This window comes from Podarcis gaigeae (genome assembly GCF_964106915.1).
Source record: "Podarcis gaigeae genome assembly, chromosome: 6".
In the NCBI taxonomy this organism is placed as follows: Eukaryota; Metazoa; Chordata; class Lepidosauria; order Squamata; family Lacertidae; genus Podarcis; species Podarcis gaigeae.
Window position 1 is genome coordinate 27,753,495 of NC_139682.1, and position 24,052 is coordinate 27,777,546.

General features: G+C 43.7%; 2 protein-coding genes across 3 annotated transcripts in view; one reads left to right on the plus strand and one right to left on the minus strand.

The window, feature by feature from the left end:
• TGIF2 (TGFB induced factor homeobox 2) overlaps positions 1 to 24,052 on the minus strand; it is a 371,431-nt gene that overhangs the window by 61,664 nt on the left and 285,715 nt on the right. The gene's annotated exons all lie outside the window — the stretch shown is intronic.
• Positions 1 to 24,052, plus strand: part of DLGAP4 (DLG associated protein 4) — a 334,346-nt gene that overhangs the window by 46,896 nt on the left and 263,398 nt on the right. For both annotated transcript variants that reach the window (XM_083746168.1, XM_083746161.1), the window contains exon 2: positions 22,999 to 23,180. The gene's annotated coding sequence lies outside the window, so the exon portion shown is untranslated. The remainder of the gene's footprint in view (positions 1 to 22,998; positions 23,181 to 24,052) is intronic.

Below are 24,052 nucleotides of genomic sequence, written 5' to 3' on the forward strand. Positions count from 1 at the left end.
GTTTTACATTCTGAGCATATGAAGTTTTTGGTTGGACTGGGATAATGTTTTAAGTGGTGGGTCAGAACTCTCTGCACAGAAATGACCAGCTCTTTCCTAACCTTTCAACCAAGTACTTTTAGCAGATGTGGTTGTGGTTGCTATTGGGTTCTTAAGCTGCCGTGAATATTCAAAAATGATTGTCTGCTTGAGCAGGGAGGAAAATACCGTATCAGTGGCTGCAAATATCAACCCAGTCCTTTCCTTTCCTTCCAGTGCATTACACTTTTTTGTGCACAGCTGCACAGAAAATGCAGACAAGCCCAGCAGAGTCACTTTTCTCAATTAACCAAGGCAAACAACCAGCCAGCAGAAGCATAAAACCAACAGCCAGGAAGCAGTGACTGTCTCCAGTGTTGATTATTGGATTATGTGAGAATTGTAGTGCTTGGAAAGGACAAAATTGCCCTGCGTGTCCATGCAAGAAACTTACGCAGAAGGCACACAGAACAGTCACATGTTCTGTGAGGACCCATAGCGACTTTTAATTTCCTATTTAAATAAGGCAGGGCTCTCTGCAGCAGTCTCTGCTCAAGCAAAAAATGAAATTGACTTGGAAGGGACTCTCAAAGCCCTTTGCAGACATTGAATTCTATTCTCAGTCAGCGATTTGTCTACCAGGGATTTTACATTTGCGGGTTTGGGAATGAGCTGTTGTAACAGGAATAGTTACAAAGGCTCAGGGATAGAACAGAAGGGTATTTTGAAATATTTCCTATGCAGTGAGGCATTTCCTTAAACTAAGGAATTATTGTACGGACTTGTCAAATGAAAAAAATTAAATACTGTAATTGTTTTGTCTTTTGCTACATTTTGTGTTCCATACAGTTTTAGTGCTTTTGTTGTTGTTGTTTGCTTGCAAACATAAGAGCCTGCTGGATCCAGCCTGTGGCCCATCTAGACCAGCATCCTGTTCTCACAGTGGCTGACCAGATACCTCTGGGAAAGTAGGATTTGAGTGCTCTCTCTTGTAATTTGCAGCAACTGGTATTCATAAGCATTGTTGCCTCCAACCGTGGAGGCAGAGCACAGCCATTGTGTGGAGTTTTTTTTGTCTCCTGTTGTAATTTGCAAAATTTTAAAAAAGTAGAATAATAGGAAAAAGAAGGGGAAATGGGTGATTTTGGTAGAAAGACACAACCATTTTGCTCCACAATTTACCAAATTTGTACCTGTTGTGTTGTAAAACTCTTGTGGCATCTTGGCGGGATGATAAGTGTTGTACCAGATCCTAACCCTTGGCACAGTGAGGTAAATGGTGAAATAACCTTATATCCACAAGTGCATTCAGTGCATGGAATGGGGAGCAGGGGTGTGCTCACCAGCCCTGCCCATAACACTGTGCACTCTGCTGCCCTCCTCCTGGTGTCCATATGACATATTAAAGAGGAACTATGCACACATAGTTGCATAGGGGATGCGGGTGGCGCTGTGAGTTAAACCACAGAGCCTAGGACTTGCCAATCAGAAGGTCAGCGGTTCGAATCCCCGCAACGGGGTGAGCTCCCATTGCTCTGCCCTTCTCCTGCCAACCTAGCAGTTCGAAAGCACATCAAAGTGCAAGTAGATAAATAGGTACCGTTCTGGCAGGAAGGTAAACGGCGTTTCCATGCGCTGCTCTGGTTCGCCAGAAGCGGCTTAGTCATGCTGGCCACATGACCCGGAGGCTGTACGCTGGCTCCCTCGGCCAATAAAGCGAGATGAGCGCCACAACCCCAGAGTCAGCCACGACTGGACCTAATGGTCAGGGGTCCCTTTACCTTTACCTTTATGCACACATAGGTTCTTCACTCAGTTGGGAATCCCAGATGCAGAAGTGTTGCAAGCTTTCCTCTCAAACACTATGACAAATCAATGGGTATTGGACAATGGGACAATACCTGCACAGGAACCCTGTGCAACTGAGGTCCTGCCAACAGAGACTATGTGTGCATACACACACACACACACACACGTAATTAATAATATATAAATAAAGCAGCAACATCATAGCAAATACGACAACATACAAAACCACAACATTTCAGTGCTACATATATAACAAGATTTGCATTAACAACATTACATTTCCTGGCAGTAGCCAGGATACACCTCTCCAATGAAGTTGCTCACAGACCTAATGCAGGATCAGCTGCGACACACATATTAAATGCATATCTAATTTTAACCTTATTCAATGCATCTCTTTTAAGCCTAGTTACTTACAGGTTGTTACAGGTTGTGCTAGCTGAACAATATGGGAAAATTCCCCCCTCCATAGGGCATAACCTTCAACTCCCACCCCCTTTATTCATGTGCTCCATCACAATTTCAGTCATGTCTATGACAGACTTCAGCTTAATAATTAGATGGAGATTAGGCTGCAATATTTTGTAGCACAGCATGTTCAGAAAGCAAAACTACTAGTGCAAAAAAACTTCCCATGGATTTAGCAGCATGACTAAACCAAAAGGAAATGAGTTGGGGACAAGATCAGTAACTATAAATTGCCTTTCAAGAGCTGGAGATGTTTCTCTGAGAAGAACAAAATACTTTCAAGTGTTGTTTCTATGGCAATCCTGTAGGAGGCTGAGCTGAATCAAACCTTAATCACATAACAAGGTGGAAATTCCCCAGCATTCTTTTCCTCAGACCCTCAAACTCCTCTCATGTTTGTGCACTGAGCATGACACAATAAAAAATCCCAAGGCTACTGTCAGTAGTAAACAAATGCATTGCTATGGCCACAGGAATAGAGGTCAAATTGTTTCATTGTGGCTAAGTGCTTTTCATTGAAGGACATCACCTCTCAGAAGGCCTTCATTTGAACCGGAACTGAGTTTTCCCAAGGTTGCCCACACCTCCTACTTTACGGTCCTCTCTTGTAAGGGCTGTCAGGAGGCATACCTCGGTTTTAATTTTTTATTACTATTACTATTATTATGGCTGTGGACCTCAAAAGTTGGAAGTGGTCCAGACCTCTCTGAACCTCTGAGAGGGCCTGGACCAGAGGTAGCCACTAATGAATAGTGAGGGCACACATTTTGTTTTGTTGCCCATTTTATGCACAAATATATGCTAAGTATTTGGTCCCCTTATTGAAGGAGGGGATTTATTGCACTGACTCTTCCTGCTGAACAACTGTAGTACAGTGGACCCTCTAGTTACGTACCGCTCTGGATACGTAACTTTCGGGTTACAAGCGTGGCCTCTGCCTACGGACTTTTTGGGTTGCGGACGGACTCTCAGAACGAATTTAATGCATATCCGGAGGGTCCACTGTAATGACGTTATGGAGAATGTGGCAAGATTTTTTAGTGATGCCATGAAATTATGTCACCAAAGGTCCTAAGAGCCATTTTTGAACCTCATGATGTTGGAACCGTTTTATCCTAAAGTATCTCCTACTATGTTTTGTTAAGTGTGTTCTGTTCTGATCCATGTATACAATGCACTTTTTCTATGCCAATAAAGCAGATTCGTTCGTTCATTCATTCATTCATTCATTCATTGAATAGTGAGGGATTTTTTGCCAGTTTCCCCTCTCCCTGCACCCCTTAGTGCATCCTAAAGAGCTTCTCCAATTGAGGAACCCTCCAGAAATGGAGGCTGTTGGAAGAGGGGGGGCTGGCAAAATCACCCACCCTTCTGTTAGGGGGCACCTTGGCTGGATTGCAAGCCTTTCCCATAGAAGTGAATCACTGCCTCCCAGAGTGGTTTTGCTTTAAGCTAACTTATTCTGGATTCACCAGCTCAGTATGGAGCAAAACCCATGGCATCTATATTCTGACATGGCTATATTTAGTCCACATCTGCTGGAGTTCACCCACTTGCTTTTTTAAAACATTTTTTTTAAAATCATCACAGAAATGAATGCAGATGCCCTAGTTCTTTTTTATTTATTTCCGTAGATGGAAAGCATTTATGTATTTATATCTGAATCAATAGGGCAGTGTTCTGCAAAGAAAGATCCCACAAAGCTCCTTATCCCTAAATAAATTAAAACAAAAAATAGAGAATTTAAAGTCATCAGTTTGCTGTGATATAACTGTAAAAGGATTGAAATTGCAGCAGGTCTTTCTTTTCTTTTCTTTTCTTTTCTTTTCTTTTCTCCTTTCTTTCTTTCTTTCTTTCTTTCTTTCTTTCTTTCTTGAAACTTCAATAACCCTGGCAAAGATTCTCCTCCCTGGAAGAGAGGGGAGTGATTGTGGGTGGGAGCCCGAGCACCGCCCCTAACAGGGGGCGTTAGCCCCCTGCCTCCTCCTCTCACCTGGCTGGCGCCCACGCTCCTCGGCAGGCACCCAACCAGGTGCCTCTGAGGGGGCGTTTACAGCAGCCTTTTGCTGCGGTGCCAGCTCCTCCTCGGCCTCATTCTTCTCTCCGTCGTCTCGTCGCGAGTCACCCACCCTCCACTCCCTTTGAGCTCAGGGTCTTAGTTCATTGGCCTTGCTATGGACCTTAGGTTGGTCACCCTGGTTGTCCAGGGGGCCTGGTAGGAATTTTTCCATTTGGCATTAGGCTTTTTGGTTTTTTCGCCTACCTCGTAGCAATCGTCACAACTTTTATGGTATTGGTGGGTAGGTTAGGCATTGGAATAATGTGTTGTGGTGTGTGGAAGGGCTAGGTGTGGCCATCGCCTATGCCTTCAATTTTTGGGTATTCCGTTAAAGGAATCTGGCGGTCGTGTACTCTGTCCGATGCCTGCTTGGCGGGAGGCCATGGCACGACCCTCGGTGACATCAGGGGAGAGCCTATAGTTGGATTAGCATCAACAGGCTCCACCTACTGGTGAATAAACCCCCTTGTTTTAGACATCCAATGCCTAAGCCAATACCTTTTCACTGCTGTAATCAATAAAGTTGTGGCCTTTTCTTGCCCATTAACCTTATATCACGTGTCCTTGCGTATTCATTTCACATTGCGGGGGTTGGGTCCTCGAACCACAAGAGATGTGAGTTCTCATCAATCTTTAAAAAAATTAATGGTGCTGAGCCTAGGGAGGGAAATCCCAGAAACAGGTGTCACTACAGACTAAGCCCTATCTGCTACATCACTCTATCATTGAAGGCAGTGGAGTCCCACATGTCTCATAGAGGGTTGTTGTTTAGTCATTTAGTCGTGTCCGACTCTTCGTGACCCCATGGACCAGAGCATGCCAGGCACTCCTGTCTTCCACTGCCTCCCGCAGTTTGGTCAGACTCATGTTTGTAGCTTCGAAAACACTGTCCAACCATCTCGTCCTCTGATAGAGGGTTGTAGTACATACCAAATAAGGCATTTGCTAATGTACCCCAGACCTTAGGGTTTTGCAAATAAAAAAACCCCAAGTACCTTGAACTTAACCTGGACACAAATATGTAACCCATAATTCTAAAAAAAGGGGGGGGGGAGGACTGGCATTATGTAGTTGTGCTACCTCACTCTTCAATGGGTGGGTCGGGTCCCACAAACAGGCCACAGCTTGATCTAAAGTGGGTCACAATAGCAGCACTACCACCTAACAAATACATAATTTTAAAAAATCAATAAATTTAAATTAAAGAGGCCCTGGTTCTGAAAAGGTGGAAGGTGATTGTTCGAGACCGGCTGCATCTTTTATTTTCAGGGCTGGCATGCTTGGGCAACTGGCAGTGTGCCAAAGGGACCACCACTGATGCCTGCAATGCCCCTCTGCTCCAAATAAATAAACTGAGTGCCTTGGGAAGCTGTATGTGACCACCATCTTAATTTCTCACAATGTGACATAGGAGCAATCCAGGACACCGATAAGTTTAAATGGTGGCGAGACCATTCAGTGCAATTGGTAGTGTGCTGTCAAGGCGCATCCATGGAGGAGATCAAAGGACACCTTTCCCAGGGCCACCTCAAGTCTGGAGCCTGCCTTTGGCAGTCGTACATACTATACTTTATAGTAACCAACTGGAGATTATTAGGCCTTGTCAGTCAGTGATCGGCAGGTCCTAATTTTCCAGAAAAGAACACAGTTTTCAGTGGAAGCTGAAAAGAAAATTCATCCCTGGCCACAGCTATTGCCTGGAGATTCAGAGACAATGCTGGGTCCAGGATCACTCATAAGCTGCAGACCTGGTGCTTATCAAGAGATGTATCCAGAACAAGATGTGCATCCAGAACACGCATTTTCTCTGTATCAGAATTCTCTTGCGAACAAGCCCTGATTTGTCTCTTCATCCATCTAGCCCAACTGCTTTAAGCTGCTTGCAGATTTCATGAGCTCTCATAAATTATGAATTACTCCTGCAAATTTAATGGAAGGGGAAAAGGTAAAAAATGGAAAAGCAGTCTACAGTAATGACACACTCCTTGGACTAAATCTCCTTGTTGCAGTCTATAAAGAGATGGTTTCTCTTGATCACCTAACTTGAAGCGTGGATTGCTGTTGGCATTGGGGTTGTTAAGCATTTGAACCCACGTATTCTCAAGTAAATATCATTGTTGTGAAGAAACAGCAGGAAACTTGCCTTCCTGAAGCAACATAACAAGGCTGATGGGGAGAACTTCATAAGACTGGACAGACAGTGTTAATGTGCATATGGAAGGTAGCAAGCCAATTTGTTCCTTGCATAAACTCTCTTGCAGGGCATTTTGCCATTCCTTAGATACTAATGCTCATAGGAGACATTCACATTCAAAAGGTGGCATAGCAGAAATGAAATATTATTCATTGTTGAATTTATACCCCACCTACTTCCTCCCAAAGGAGCCCACAATGGCAAACAGATCCACATTCTAAAACAAGTTACAGATCCATTCATCTCAGAGTTGCCAGGAATAATATTCTTCATCCACCCAATGACTGGGTAAGCAGGAATGTTTTCAATTCCCTTTGAAAGTTAATAATGATGGAGACAGGCACACCTTCCTAGTGAAACCACAGCTGCAATATTCATAGAATTGTCACCTCAAGGATGACTGCGTGCCCTGGCTCTCTGAGGGCTTTTTAACACATATGTTTAGTACTCAGCAACTACTCCCTGTGCACAAAGGGCAAGTATATCACATCAGTTGTGACAAAGGACACAGAAGCAGGGTCCCTGATCCTTTTCTGTTTTCAATTTCACATATATTATGAAAGGCAAATGACAAGCTAAGCGTGCTTTGTTTTTGTTTCATATCAGGGGAAAACAGGGCAAGATCAAAGTGCATGGTCTACACCAGGGAAGCTGGCCTCTTCTAAATGATGGGAGTTGGGAGACTCTTCCATTGGTCCCGACCATGATGTGGATGACCATTGTAAGAAGGAGTTATGGACACAGGCTAATACATGCTTGTAGAATCTATAGTGTGCAAACCATGGTGGTGCCCTCCTTCTTCTTAAATTTATTTTTCAATTTCTAAAAATACACAAAACAAATGATCCCCATATACCCCCTCCCCAATAAACCTTCAGTTCATAAACAATGTAAATAATACGGCCAGTTATTAAGTAAGTTTGGAAATAGTATAGAACCTGATTACATCACTTAGGTGTATTATACTCTCCATCTTAATAGATTTTCCCAGACATGTACAACATAGTTTCAAAGTCATCTTTGTTCCTGAGCGCTCTGATATGCTTTGTTAGTTTTTCTATAAGGTCTATATCCCACAGTCTATCCCACCATGCTTTGAGAGTTACGTTAGTAGCTGTTTTCCAGTACTGTGGTGTTCTATTTCTGGTTGCAGACATGAAAAGTAGGTACATAAACTATAAATTCTTATGGTTATCTATAAACAGATTTAATAAAGTTAGCCTCAAATCCAGTTGCATCGCCTCTCCTGCAACAGAATAAACTTCTTCAAAGACTATTTTCTGAAACAATTGTACAGGTTGTATCCCCATGATGGTTGAACAGATCTGAAGCTCCTTTAACTTTTTAATACGGACATGCACTTATTTTCTCCTTGCCCACTGGGGATCGAAATACATCGACAGGCCGTTATAGAGTCTTCTCTTGCCCTTCTCCTCTTGACCTCACCTGGGAACCTGAAATTGCATAAATATGTAGCCACTGCTACTGTTACCAACTCCCCTGCTGTATCAGCTGCTCTAATGCAAGCAGCACGTTCCTCTAACAGGATGTTCACTCTTTGGTGGCTGCAGACCAAATGGACCATTCAGCCGAAGAAGCAGCTGAGTGGCTGCCAGCAAGATGAGCTGTCAGCAGGGAGCTCCCAGTGACCATTGTCCTGGCAACTGTCACTGGGGCAACCCCCCCACCCCAGAGTCACAGGCAGGATCCAAACCATGGCAGGATGCAGAGCTGAAGGGCCATGAGAGCCCAAAACACAAACAGACCATGTTGTGAAAATTCCATAGTAAAAAGGTAAATATTATCTTAGCATCCTGCGTGTTCAAGATTGAGGCAATGCCACTGGCATATCTCATTTCATTAGCGGCAGGAAGAACCAGCAGCTGAAGCTCAGTTCTTGCCTTACCTGCCTTTCCCATCTGGTTCATTTTATGCATGGATAGAGGTTTGTTTGTTCTTTTTTTTAAAAAAAAACACCAACCCAACAGATTCGCATCAATTAATGCTGATCATTAAAACATTTCCGCTTATATCCCTCATTCATTGGAGCCTGTTGCAGAAACAGCATGCACTTGGTACAGCCAATAAAAATGTACGGCCTTTCCTGCATAATGCACATATGGAAACTCCCCCAACCCCTACCCCCACATTTTAGTAGCAATGCCCTGCGTGTTGGCGCATAACTTTTGTGCTGAACTTACCGTGTGACTGCCCAGCTGTGTAAATGTCTACACACATCAGCACCAAACATCCCTGGCAGTGGCAGGTACTGATGTGGAGATACTATTGAATGGCTAATGCATTAAGCCCCTAACAAATATGATGTCCCACCACAGGACATTCTTGGTGGTGTCACCTCAGCTGTGGAACTTCCTCCCAGGGGAAATCAGGCAGTTGCCCTCCTTTACTTGCATTCAGAAAGCATGTGAAGGCTTTTCTTACCTATCCTTAGGAACACAGGAAGCTGCTTTTTGTCAGCTGTGTTACAGGATGTCAGACCATTAGTTCAATATTGTCTGTACTCACTGGCAGTGGCTCTCTCAACTCTGCCTGGAGATGCCAGTGAATAAGCCTGGCATCTCTAGAGCTCTGGGAATATCGTGCTCCTCATGCAACCCAGTCTGTCTGTTTTGCAAGCATGATCTCACCAGCCAATCTTTATGGAGACTTATGTGGGATATCCAGTCTCCAGCCTGTTTAGGGACAGGCCCCCAAACTTTTTGTGCCCATGTGCACATTTGGAAATCCATTAGACTATCATGGGCACTACAAGATACCTCATTTCACAGAAGAAAAGCTAGCGATGCTCAGAGTACAGCCCCCCCCCAAAAAACAATTACACAATACCAAAAAGAAAATAAACACAATATAGACCCCCCAAAGCCACCAATGCTCCCAAACAACAGGCAATACCTCCTAATCAAGCAACTCCCCCCCCAAATAAAAACACACAATTCATTGAAAAACCTGGGGATGGCAGGGCATCTCAGGTGTTAAAGGATGTCTGATGGCACCATGTTGGGGACCCCAGGTTTAGAGCTTTAAAAAGAGAAATCACACCCTGAATTGAATTTGGAAACAAACTGGTAAATAGGCTCCTTCCCTCATCTTATCAGCTTGCTATGCATGGTATGGCAGAAGGGAATCTGCAATTCATCTTAGGTTTCTCGTGTACACTAAAGCTAGTTAAGACAAATGCAAACTGTTTTGTCAGCACTGAGTCACCAGAAATTATTCTGATTTGCCACCTTCCCCAACACATGCAGAATCCTGCTGCTTGATGAAAGTTTTCTCCTGCTGCAGTTTTGTGTAAAATAGGATATATAGCAACATAGTATGACCGGGTCATACTGTCGGTCCCCCTTTCTCAATATTATCTGCACCGACCGGCGGAAACTCTCCAAGGTTTCAAATGGGTCTGTCTGAGTCCAACCTGGAGGTGCTGTGGATTGGACCTGGGTTCTTCTGCATGCAAAGCAGATGCTCTACTACTGAACTACAGCCCTTCAGTGAAGGATGCAAAGAAATATTAATGTATGATTTCTCAAGGTAGACAGGCACAAACCCCTCCCCCTCCCCAGGTTGCATGCAGCACCAACTCAGAAGAAGTGCAAATAATGTTGTATGTCTTATTGTTCAAGCCTATTTCTAGTTAATGCTCAGGATTTCTGGCCATTATTCCTCTGGGTTAGCTGAAAGAAATGAACATTCCCTTACTGCTAGTCCCTTATTGCCATCAGTCTGGTTCATCAATCATCCTGGACTCTGGAGATGAAGTGGCGAGGGAAGAGGGTATGTACAGAAATCAAACAAGTGGGAAGAAACAGAGCAGGAGGGCAAAGTCTTGCTGTTTGATAAATTCTGGATAAAGACTGCATGTTCTATATAGCCAGATGCTTGGCAGACATCATGGAGGAAGTGTTATTGGGGGAAGAAAGTGTCCTTCTGTGAAGTAGAGGCAGAGTAAAATATGAGGACTGCAAAGAGCAGGGTTCAGGTAGGGCAGGCAATGTCTAGGTCAAGTGAGGTCATGTGAAAAGAAGGCTATTCAAGGGCAAGCCAAGATGCCACCTATTATCACCAAAGTAATGCTGTTCCTGCCTCCCTTGCCGCACATTGTTACAATGTTGCTACCCACTTCCTCTCCCTAATGGGTGACATGCCTCATCAACAACCCCTTAGCATGAGGCAAGCTTCCTTTTTGCTGTTTGCTTTTATTGTTGTGATGCTCCCTTTTGGCATCCCTGAGGAAGCTGCAAACCTCCAATAGGTTTTCGAGCTGCCCCCTCCCCCCCAAAAGCCCTCTTCTCGTTTATCATTCCCAACTCCTTTTGTTGCACAGATTGTGTTTGTTTCAGCCCAGTGCTCCCATTAGTTTTAAATGGAAGAGTTGATTTGAACAAACTTGGAAGTACAAAAATAAACTTGCCAGGTTCACCAGATGGAGCGAACAGCCTGGTACAGCATCCGGATAATGGCAGGCACCCACAGCCAGCACCCTGAACAGCTGCTTGGAAGCTTCTGATTCCAAGTCCAGTTCTTCCTCCTCTCCTGAGCTGCTTGTCCAACCTCAGCATTCTGAGCATGTAAACAGCCAAATTCCCATCTGGATGATTAGCAATTGTCGCCAGCTCGGCTGTGCACTATTAGAAAAAGCAATTTGTGCAGTAGAGGCAAGGTGCGCTTTCAGATTTGCTGATAAGACCCCGTCGACATTACCTGCCAGTCTTGTACAGAAAATCTAGGTCAGGGGTTGCTAGACTGCCTAGAATGTTGTATTAATTCAATTAATATAAAACTCTTTGGCTTTTTCATGAGGCCCTTCTGTATGGGACATTCTTCTGCGACACCAGGGCAGAGCAGGAAATGATGACTAGACCTGCTCTTGATATAACAAGGGACTTTAGAATGAGGTCTGTACTTGAACCAAGTGGAAGGCTACAGCACTTTACTGGGAAGCTAATGTGGATAGTGGACTTTATTCGAAGAAGGGGGTCAGGCTAGACTTTTACTGGTGTAAGGCAACAGGTTCCCTTTTAATTTGCCTTCCTTCTCATAGCATAACTCTCTGCCTCAGGCAACCAGAGGACTGCTAGAATATGTGTGCTTACTACACTTGTTACATAGGAGGCATCAGACTGGCACACCCAGATGTTACATAGCCTGTAGTATTGCTCCTGAACAAGACTGGTGCTGGGGACTTCCTGGTATGGGGCAATAGGGGGGTTGCCTTATACCAAGTCAAACCATCAAGCTCAATTTTGGGGTGAGGAGTCTTCTGACGACTGCATGCCAGCAGAGATTGGGGCCAGAGCCGGCAGTGAGAATGGCCATCTTGCACACTCACACACATAAGCACATGCATGCCCAGCTTCTCAGGAACAGCTCAGCAGCCTAGTGGCAGAACACATGGCTCATATGTCTCAGATTGAGTCCCTACATCTCCTGGTATGGCTGGGGAAGGCCCCTGCCTGAAATCCCGGTGAGCTGCTGCCAGTCAGTTTTCAAAATACTGATATATATGAACCAGTCATCTCAGTTTAAGGCAGCTTCAATATAACGTAGTTGCAGCAGAGAAAGAAGCAAAGCAACACCCTTCTGCTGTTCCTAGGAATATCCCTTTGTCTCAGAGCATCGTGAGATGCTGTGCTTTCTGGATGATGTTCTTCCACTGCATAGGAAGCATTGCAATTGTAATTTGCGTACTTCCGCTCCCTGCAGTTATTTAGCAACTATCTCCATGTGAATGTGTTCGAAGAAGAAACTCAGATGTTGCTAGTTATCCTGATTGAAATTGTTCGTTTTTGCTTTTTTAAAAAACAGAACATGCGGACAATCAACTATTATTTACACATATTTTACTTCTGTCAGATTGGAGAGGAATAAATTGTACTGAAGGGTATGATCTTTCCTGTCCTTTGTGTCTGAAACTGAGTAGGTGGAGTAATGTGCCATTAAAATAAATGCGCTTTCCATCACTCTAGATGGGACCATTTAATGCTGGGTTCCTTCCGTGTTATTAGAAGGTGAAGGTCATATAGCAGATGCAACTGGAGCAACAATTTATGTTGGATTTGCTTACAGTAAGCCCTGTATTTGACCCAGGACCTTGATCTCACATAAGTGAGATGCTGAAAATACACTTGTGCCTCTGGGAGTATAATGAACTAACTTGGCCCTGGGTTTGTGAAATATTGAACTTCATTATCTCCTATTAAGTCCAGCAAAAGAAGAGACACTTTAGCACCTTCTGGATCAATGTATGTACTGTAATAGCTGTTTGCTTGAGCAGTCCTTAGGATTGCCCTGTTCTGTAGGAAAGTGCTAAAATTAGTAGGCAAAAAGAATAATGAGCTGGGGTCAGGAGAGCCAGCTTGGCCCCTGACTGTGGGTGCCCTGGGGCTGTGGGTGTCATGCAGCATGATTGGCCCTGGCACTGGAATTTGTGCATGCCCAGCCCCTTCATGGGGAATTTTGTGGGTGCTCGAGCACCCAGGGGGTTGGCATCTATGGCTGGGGTTGGTAGTTTCTCAACATAAGAAGATTCTTCTCTCCCCTCCCCACGCCAGTCTTTGGGAGGCATCTGCGCCAATTGTCATCAATGAATTGCCATTCATTGTGTGTTTCTTCCTGGTTGTCCGAGGACCTGTATACATCACATGTGATTTTTCCTCTTGATTGGGGTGTGTGTGTGTGTTTATCACTGTCATCATCAACAACTTATCATCATCATCACCATTACCATCACCATCATCTTAGTTAATTAATCAATTGGATTTCTTACTTGCCCTTTGCCTTGAGGTTTCCAGAGCATGTTAAAACCATTTAAAAATAAAATATTAAAATCAGTTTTAACTTAAAACAAAATGTTAACCTGTGTGGGGCTGCACTGTTCTAACCTCAATATTTCTACCACAAGTGGTGTGTATGCAAACTTGACTGTATTTATTTATTTTTCTCTCCCCTTTCTTCCAACATGCAATTCAAGGGTTGGGTGGGTGTGCATTGGGTACCCGAGCAGACTCTTAACAAGGCATTTCCCAGGTCCAGGTCTTCTTAGCTTCAGCAGCATGGCCGTAGCATTTGACCCCAGATGATGTACCTGAGTTTCAGGATAGTGGAGATGCCTGGTTTTATTTCTGCTGAAAAGAAATCGGCAGGGAAAGTTATCACGGTGTCTGGGTGAAGAGGTGCATGAATGCAATGGTAACTATTGGACAGAAATAGGGACTGTATGAACAGTGAGAAGAAGGTTTGTACCACTTTAACCAGGCAGGAGCTTTCATCAGAGAAAACCAGGAAGGGAAATCTAAATAGGAGCAAAGGGATACAGACAATGGAATGTGGTAGAGACTGGGACATATGTTTGCCTGATTTTCTGTAGCAAATTGTGTGAAAATATTTCACTTGTCTCTCATCCTTTGCAATGTGAGAGAGCACGTATCAGGCTGATATGCAGAAATCAGACCTGTGAGGCTGGAATGAAAAACAAACATACACCTAGCTTTTAGCAGTGAGATTCTGTAATTTGTTGTTGTTGTTGTTGTTAAAATTTGATGCCACCCTTCATCTGAAGATTACAAGGTAGTTTACAATATGAAAACACAAAAATATGCAACACAGTAACAAATAAAAACAATACCCCCCACCCCCACAGATTAAAAGGTGATAAATTGTTTAATTGGTCAAAGAGGAATGTTTTTGCCTGGTGCCTAAAGATATGCAACAAAGGCACCAGGTGAGCCTCCCTGACTTAGAATTTGACTTGCAAAAGCATCTGGGCAATAAAGACAACTTAAAATCAAAGAGCTTGCAAAGAACCCAACAGAAAATAGCCATTATTTTCTGAGCAACTGGTTTTTGATGACACTTGTCAACTTTTCCACTTTTTCTTGAGCAGTGCTGTCTGAAGCCCTTCCTAAAGCCCTTTCCCCTGTAGCATGGATGGCAAACCTATGGGAATCTAAATGTTGTCTCTGTTCCCCAGTCATCTCCATGTGATTGGTCAGTGCACAACGAGGGATTTTCTGTCTGAAAGGCAGCTCATGGATTCAGGGTGTTCCTTATTTTAATGCTGCTTCTGAAACGCTCCAGCAACTCTTATAAGTCCTGGAAACTCCATACAGATACAGAGAAATAAATTTGGAGAAACATTGTCAAGTATGATCTACAATTTAGCCTCAATCGCCACATCCACACCATAGAAAGGTAAAAGGACCCCTGACCATTAGGTCCAGTCGTGGCTGACTCTGGGGTTGCGGTGCTCATCTCGCTTTATTGGCCAAGGGAGCCGGCGTACAGCTTCCGGGTCATGTGGCCAGCATGACTAAGCCACTTCTGGCAAACCAGAGCAGCGCACGGAAACACCGTTTACCTTCCCACCGGAGCGGTACCTATTTATCTACTTGCACTTTGACGTGCTTTTGAATTGCTAGGTTGGCAGGAGCAGGGACTGAGCAACGGGAGCTCACCCTCTCGTGTGGATTCGAACCGCCGACCTTCTGATCGGCAAGTCCTAGGCTCTGTGGTTCAACCCACAGCGCCACCTACGTCTCTACATAAGCACTATTATACCACTCTGCCATAGCTTTCCCCAAAGAATTCGAGTAACTCTGGTTTTTTAAGGGTGCTGGTTTTAAGGGTCCAGTAACACAGAGCTACAATCCTCAGAATTCCCTCAGAAGAGGGATTGACTGTTAAACCACTCTGGGAATTCTAGCTTAGGAGGGAGGGAGGAAGAGGGGTAGGGGGTCTCCTAACAGCTCTCAGCACCCTTAACAAATGACACCTCCCAGGGTTCTTTGGAGGAAGCCATGACAGTCAAAGTGTTATAAAACAGTGCTTTAAATGTGTGGTGCATATTTTGCCCTTGTTTATGGCTAGGGCCTGCAACTAAGGCTGAAATTCTGGACTTCCAGGCCCAGATAAAGTATCCTCCCCTTGCTGGCCTGGGCCCTCACTGGCATTTTTATTTGTGCATTGGCTCTAATAAAAATCCTACGGAACACCCCCCCCCCATCTGAAATAAATCCTCTGGAGTCCATTGTGGTTCTTCCCAGGTAAGGGCAGCCTTAATTTCCCTGAAGGTATATAAGGTCATCACAGTCAATCCCTATTATAAGTAGAGCTCAAACCATTTGCTTGCATCCTTTGCTCAACTGAACTGAAACTTTGACATTTTGTTAGTTTTCAAAGTGTTCCAAGAACTCCATGAAATGTTTAACACCTTGGAGTTAAAAGAGAAATTGCAGTGGTTGTGAAGATGACCAAGTAAGAAAGGAACAGAAATTTCCTTCCCCCCCCCCAAACAAAATGTTTCTGTTCTTTTTAGCTGTTTCTTAGCTCCTGTTTCATCTTAAATCTATTTGCCTTGCCCCTCCACTTCATGCTAACAGAGCACATCCTTCTTGTCAATGTTTGCTTTGATCATTTCTCTTAATTACGTTGTTGTAGGGAGGTGTGGGAGCCATAAAAGTGAATGAAGCCAGTAGCTGAAAAGTGACAAAAACCTACCTGGAGCTAAGAAAAACTCTGGGCCTTCAAAATTTCACTGATATGCTAGTAGCAGTCTCAGTCAAGGTGGAGTAGTCTGTGAGTGTCAACATTCCAGCGACACAGTTCTAAATGTATCTAAGAGGGACATCTAAGAACCTCACTGTGGCACATTACATTTCCTACCTGCTTGAAGGCAGAATCAGGGCCAAATTCCACAGAGGATGTTTAGCGACTCAGATAGCAAACCATTGGAGTTAGATGCAGCTGTGGTGATGTTGAAAATGCTTAAGGTTCTTCTATAAAAGGAGAGGTGTAGGAAGGGAGATAAGTAAAACAAGAGGACTGCACTGTGGTCCCTATTGAGCCAGAGACAAAACATCTGCAGGAGCAGCCTGGGTGCCCCATCAGCTGCAGGCCTCAGGTAAAGAAAGGAGCTATCCTGAAGAGGGTAAGCGCAGGCAAGTGGACTATTTTCCCTTAAAGTTTGCTTACCTGGAAATAGTTGGGGGGCACCTTAGCTTGCAGAAGAGGGACTTGTAGGGGGTTAAGACAGAGATTCACAGTCTATTCCTGTAACTTTAACCTCTTGGCTTACTTCCCTGACCCTCTCTCTATGTTGTTTGGACTGCTATGTCTTAGGTTGTATTCTGTTCACAGCTCTCCTTCCACTTCTTTCTAAGCCTTGAGAGATCGCCTTGGATCTATTCTCTGAGATAATGAAGGAGCAAGTGTAGCTGCCTTGTTCCACTCTAGACTAGTTGGATAAAAATGGTTTCTAATTCTAGTCTAAGTCATGTATTGCCCACAAGCACATCTCTGTGTGTAACGGGTGGGGTTTTCTCTCAAGCAAGCCTGATGTTACTTTCTCTGTTTACTAAAGGACTTCAGTAGGTAATTAGACCAGTTATCCCAACAGAAGGTGAAAGCAAATGTACAGATAGGGTTTGTCCCATCAGACTTCAATACTAAAGACCATCAAATGGTGCAAGTACCTTTACTATATTTTTAGCCTGCATAAGCTCTCATTGCACAGTTGCTCCCTCCCATCTTTTATCCCTCCATCTCCCTGATTCTAGTCTTGCTATCAGTGTGGTCATTAATCAGTGCAAACCAACAACTTGCACATTCAGGTGCTCCAGCATGCTGTGTAAGCAAAGTAGAAGGCACAATCAAACAATCTGAAGCAATTATCAGCATCTTGTTGCAGAGTAAGCGCAAAATGCCTCTCCTCAAGCTCCCACTGCTGTATTAGGAAACAACCTGTATTCTGCGACATAATTCCAGAGCTGCCATCTCTGATCAAGATCTTCACTTGAAATTATGCTATCTTTCCTATTTTCACCAATATCCAGATAAAATCTATTCTGATAGGTTCTCTTGAGTCACACGGACCTAAGAAGCTATTGAAAAGTGATCTGTAAGTTGTGTGATAAAAGTAGCTGGTGGGTTTCCTGTTTTATTTCAAAGTGAAGTCTTTTGTTTATATCACCTTGTGCATGTTCTTTAAAAGTTAATTATTTTGTTTTTAATGATGGCAACAAAAAATACTGTAGGTCACACCAAAGTCTTCATAACTCATTGCATGTTGATGCTTTCCCTTGCCACTGCAAAGTCTTTGAAGAAATGACCAGTGACGCCTTGGTAAAAGTTCCAACCAGAAAGGACATAATGCCAATGGCTGTTTCCAATGCTTTTACTCACCAGTTCTGGCAGCAGAGCAGGAAGGGAGGCAGTTTTCTCTGATAGAACTTCCCAGTCCTGCACCCTCCTAAACCTACAATGGGGCCCTTTCCCCACAACCCTCTTGAACAGTTTTAGAGGGGATGTTGGGAGCTGCAGGGAAGAAAGAACATCACTGAGGTTTGCTTCCCTCCACATTGTGCTGATGGAAGTCTTACCACCAGCTGAGCAACACTGTTGGATACCTTCCCCTAGAGTTCAGTCACCTGCCCAAAGACAAGAACATTTATGCACTCATCAGTTGATGCAATGCATATCACAGTGTGGCACAGCAGAAAGCAGGTGCACTGCAGAAAGACATCTGCAGATCAAATGCCTTCAGGTGAGTCAGCAAATTAAGCGAGCCACATGGTGGCAGAAAGGGATGTGTATGCAAGGGAACCACACCATCGCTTCACTGCATGCTGAACCACAGCGCATGTGACATTAACCTACACTTCAGTTAACTTTCAAGGAGTTGCATTGTGCTGGGATAATGAGATGTATCCAAATAAATCTGCTATCACAAGGATTTCCATTTGCACAATTGAACTACCCCTCTCTCCCCTTGTGTGTCCCCTGGGCCATTCCCAAATCTGCTCAGGAGGATTGGGGGACCCCTCAGAACAGATTTAGGGGGTCGTGATGAAGAGGGAATAGCAGGAGAAGATCCTCTGTGCAACCAAAAGCCCTTGAGCTAGCAGATATATTCAGCTGGATACCACCCATTGTTTGTGATGAGGGTATGATCTGAAGATACATGAAACATGAATGTGGATGAAAAGAAGCTGCTCTGGGTGTGGTCAGTGCCTGGATCGGATACCACCTGGAAATCTTAGGTATATTAACCAAGATGAGAGAAAGGCAGCAACTGAGCTGAGAGACCACTCAGCCATTGGCACAGAGCCAACTTCTGGAATATGCAAGCTTTGGGGTTAACATGGACCTCTTTTATCAGAGGAAAGATGCAATACACTTTCACTCTTCTATTTCCCCCCCCCCCCCATAAAATAGTCTACCCTCTCTGTTTGGTGTCGATAATGAAAGGCCAGCAGGACATCTTTTGTAAAAAAAAAATACTTTATGCAAGACTTGCAGGTGATAAGGCAAGATTTCCTACAGGCTTGGTGGCTACAGTTCCCCTTTCTTGCTCTCACTTTTTTTGCGGAGGAGTATGTATGCACTGCTAATCAGCTCCTTTTCTTCTTGGTGCTTTCACTTGCTCCAAGTTGTGCCCTTGACATGCTGCCTTGTCAAGCCCTGCCGGGCTCTTTCCTTTGCCGCCTTTCCCCTTAGTTGACTTTACTCACATTTGATCTCGGCCATCCTTGAATTATCTCTATAGGGGAGCTCTTCTCCCTCCTTCCAGGAAGAAGAAAGGGCTGCAGTTTGTGCTTTCCCATCCATCACAAACAATTCTCTTTTCATCTGCTTCTTTGCCTTCACCTTTCTAATCCAGCTGTCTCTTGCTTTACAAATTACTTACATAAACTGTGCAGGCTTTATTCCATTCACTGTCAGAGAGTGATAGTGGGTCTAAAGCTGCACACTCAAGCACGTGATGATTAAAAGCAAATAAAACCATGCCCAGGAGGTTTTCCCTGCTTTCTCCCCCTTTCTCTGTGCAGGAGCTGGCTCAGAAAGCAACCAGCTTTTTGCCTCTTCCTGAATGTGCAACAGAATCTTCTTATGGCTGCAACGTTATTCTCAGGAACTGTGACAGAGACTTGCAGTAACCCCTAGCCAGGCATGGGTGAATCTGTTAATTTTTATTTAACACAGTTTCTCATCCCACCCCCTTTCTGCAACATTAGTTTGTGATTTTTAAAAAATCCCCATGGAATTTTTGCATTTTGGTGCAAAATTCTCTTAATATTCACATCTTCATATGCCATTTTGCCTAATATACACATTTTTGCAAATCTCTTTTCCATAATTTAATGCCTTTTTGTATGCTATTTTCACCAATACATGCATTTTTATGCACATTATACCCTAGTGTATGTATTTTTGCACACATTACTTGTCTATAGAACTGCACTGCAGTATTAGAAGAAGCGCAAATTTCAATGGACAGCTGTTTCAGAACTTATATTTTACTATTTTGCCTTTAAATGTGAACTGCATCTAATTTCTCCCCTCATCCCTCAACGTCCACTTCTGCAGAGGACGACAAATTTATCCAAGCCTAACTTGGAGGTGGCCAGATAACTTTAAGCAAATGGATACAGTGAGAACTTGTGGTGGGTATTTTCCACTAATGTCTCACCCACACTGAAATATACTCAGAGTCCTGTAGTGATTTTATGCTCTTTATTGCAGCTTGTAAAACAGTGATTGAATTGCCCCCCCAAACCTCAGGGTTTTTATATACATTATTTACACAATGAGTCCTGTCTGATTGGCTGATTCTGCTTCCCTCCTGGAGCCTGATTGGGCTTTTCCTGCAGGCCAATCAGTTGTTGCATTCTAGGCTCCTACTTGCCTATTGTTCTAGGATCCAAGGTTAGTACATAACACACACCATACATTTAAAGCACTCTTATGCAGCAAAATTCATGACAGGTTAGGCGCTCAGAATTTTTTTGCTGCACCAATGGGTTCGTGAGGCAGAGCAGAGTGCTGAGGAGGTCCGGCTATGCAATTCCAGAATGGTTTATTTTTGGTAATCCTGCAATGTTTATGTTTTTACTCTGCTAACTATATGTTGGAATCTGCTCTGGATCAATATGAGCAGAATTCATTACATATACCAGTCATGGTGTACCCCCAGTGAATTAAGGGAACTGTTGTTTAAGGGTGGTGAGAGTTACAATACCCAGGTTGCTTTAAGTGTATGGGGTGGGTGTGAAGTAAGACAGAAAACATGGGGAAGGGAGTTGTGAAGAGAAGAACTGTAACTCCATGGCAGATCACATTCATGGTTTGCAAAAGAGTGCTGGGTTCAAAGATCTGCCAAAGATCTTGCAGACACCCTTGTCCAAAATCCTGGAGAGCTACTATCAGTCAGTGTAGTCAGTTGGTTTAAGCCAGCTTCCTATGCCTCCCTTGCCTTGATTATTTTATTTATTTGAACTATTTATATACTACTAAATGGCCAGGAATTTCTAAGCTGTGTACATAATTCTTTTTTTAAAAGCACACAACGGCTAAAGTCAATAAAACTTTATCCCCCCAACATACAATGGCTAAAACCAAATACAATTAATCACAAAAACAGGTTAGCTCCCTTAAAACACCTGCTGAGGATGAAAAGTCTTTGTTAAGCTCCTAGAGTTCAACAGGAAGGAGAGCTGTCCAATCTCAGTTAAGAGGGCATTCCATAGAAGTGGGTCCACAACACTGAAGGATATGGGGGGGGGGGTAAACCCATCAAGAATTCTTCAATAGAACAGAAAAAAATCTGTGCTTGTAAATAGCCCACAACTATTTCAATTGATTTGACTGCAGACTTGATAGTTTTTCTGCAGAGTTGACGGCATCATTGCTCATGGTGTGTACATTCATCCCACTATTATCTTTTGCTCACAGGTTCCAGGTACTTTGTCAGTGCTTCAAAATCATCCTTGACCAGAGATTAGAGTGAAACAAAATAGATGTATTTGCCCTATGGGCACTGATGCATCTATCTTGCTACATCCCTCTTTTGAAAATGTATTGTGTATCTTCACATTTCGAGCAGAACTATACATTGCACAGAGATGAGTACTGCAAAAACGTAAGAAAAACGAGGAAAGGCAGATTTTGAGTGGAGAAAAGGGCAAGGGGGTAGTGCCTAATTCTTCTTCCATATCAGAGATCTGCTCTAAATTGATTCCCCTATCTGCTTTTGTCCTATGGAGCACCAAACATATTGTTGCATGCTACCCCAATCTCTGAGCGGTGTGAGATTCCAGGGGTTCCAGGTGCTTACCCAAGGTTTGTGTTTCCTTTGGAATGAGAAGCAGTGAGGACTGTGGAGTCTGTATAATATATGGTTTATTTGCACATATATACAACCCAAGCTTACAACAAAGAAGCATTAACACCCCTAGAGGGTCTTCCTTCTCCCATATCCACAGTCTTGTATTTCAGGCACGGTTCTGTCTCCCAACCACCCAGCCTGCAGCCTTGCTTCTACATTCTAGCTCATATAACTCAACTCTGGCCTCTGTCTTTCTACCTACCAGCAAGATGAGGGAGGGTAGCCCACCCATTTTCAGTCTGGCACAGAGCCACTTCCTTTGTTACCTTAATAGCCCTTACTTCCAGGAATTGAATCTGTGCTGTATCAAGGAATTTGAAGTGGGCTCGGGCATACAGCTTTCCACCCCCAAACTCATAACACTAGGTTTGGAGAATGAAATGTGTGTTTGGGATTCTGGGGGGGGGGGTGTTGGGACATGATTTGTAATGGACTTTTAGATGTGGAAAGAGTTAAGCATCTCTTCAACCACTTCTTTATTCCTAATCTTTTTCCAAAAACTGCACATAGGTCTGCATGTAATTTGCAGTTAGTTTCTTATCTCTAGCAACTTTCAGAGCTGATTCTCTTGACAACTTTTTGAGACATGTTTTCCATTTTTGGCATAGCCATTTCCTGAACATACCACAAAGGATCCATGTGCCAATTTAACACATCAGTACAAACTCATAATCATGGGTGATGAAGCACTTAATCAACACCTGGGCTCCCAGTGGAGCACTCAAGACAATTGCTTTGCTATCTGCCCAGTCTGACAGAAAGTCACCACAGAAGGAATATAGGCTCAAAGGTGGTGGTGCATATTGGCCTTGAAAGTTATCAAACATGTAGCTAGAAGAATTGCGAACTGCTCAGCAGCACAGTCTTATTTCTTCCCTGTTTGTGGCATTTTATCTTCAGGGCTCAAGGCAGATTAAGTCCAGCAGTTTGCTTTCATTTCCATTTTCTTTAGGTACAGTGTGCCCTTTCTAATCTTGTTACTGTGTAAACTGGCCTTTAAATGCATAGAAAAACTGCCCTTCATCCACATTGTGAGCTCTCTGGGTTTGTGGTGTGGGATGAGCCACACACCCTAACCCATTATTGTATCCTGAGATTACTGCCGCCATCTTTCAACACTGGTGGACTGCTTCATATCCCTTTTTACCCACCTTCAGTCATGTGCACAAAATGGAAGGTGGCAAGGATTTGCTCTATGGGGAGCTAGGCCTGTTGGTAGACCACCTCTGTGCTATGAAGTTTTCTAACCTGTGTTTTTCATTTCTTCTCCAGACCGAAGAGTCTATTCAGCCAGCTCTTGTGTGACCATCACCAACAAACCACAAACGTTTCCTCCTTTTATCCAACCAAGTCTCCACACAGCAAGCAGTTGTTTGTGCAGAACCGACGGGGCTCCTGTTACAAGCAGGATTGTTCCTGAAGAAAAACTGAATCCCTGGATGACCATTCTTATGGTGAGTACCATGCAACGGTGTGTGTTTTTTCATAGGGGCATATAACATTGTTCAACTTTTGTACTGGTACCATCATTATGATCTGGATAAATTGGATAATTACGTATTTAAGTAACTCTGCAGTGCATTTTTATTAGCCTAAAAATATATATTAGAAGAGTGTACACAAAGGGGGAAAATGTTCTTTCTCCTTAATGCACCCTAGAAACAGGAATAACGCAAGGAAAAATAGTTATGTGGAATTGAATTTTTGTGGTTTGATTTGAGAAGTTAGGATGGTCGCTATGATGATCTCTGATTCAATGAGCTATTATAATTACACAAATGAGGGCATTTGTCTGTTCTGTATTCCATGGTTGACTTGTTTCCACTTAGAGCAATGTGAAGCAAGGTTTTCTATGAAGAAGTGGCAAAACCTTCTGTCTTTTGTTTCTGTTTAATATTGCATTCTGGTGATCCAGATGGTAATAACCCATTGCAGAGGAAACCTCTGACCATAATGAGGGAAGGCTTAGGCTGCGTACGCCATATGGAAGTACATGGCAGGTGTATGGGTGGGTAGGTGGGTGTGGGTGAGTGAGTGAGTGAGTGAGTGAGCATGCACACACACACACACACACACACACACACACATGCACACAGAGGTGGTGCGAGTGGCAGAATCCCACCATGCCATTTGGTGTTGGACATACAATGTGATTCCTGGGTGCTCAGGTACTGACCAGACCTAGATCTGCTTAGCTATGGCAAGGCAGCGGCCTCATGTGCCTCCAGACCACACACATGTTGATGCTGTATAGAAGAGCCCATAAACACAGGGAGGTCAGTGGTGGTGCCTACTGCTGTATATTCATTCCTGCCTCCCAATGCAT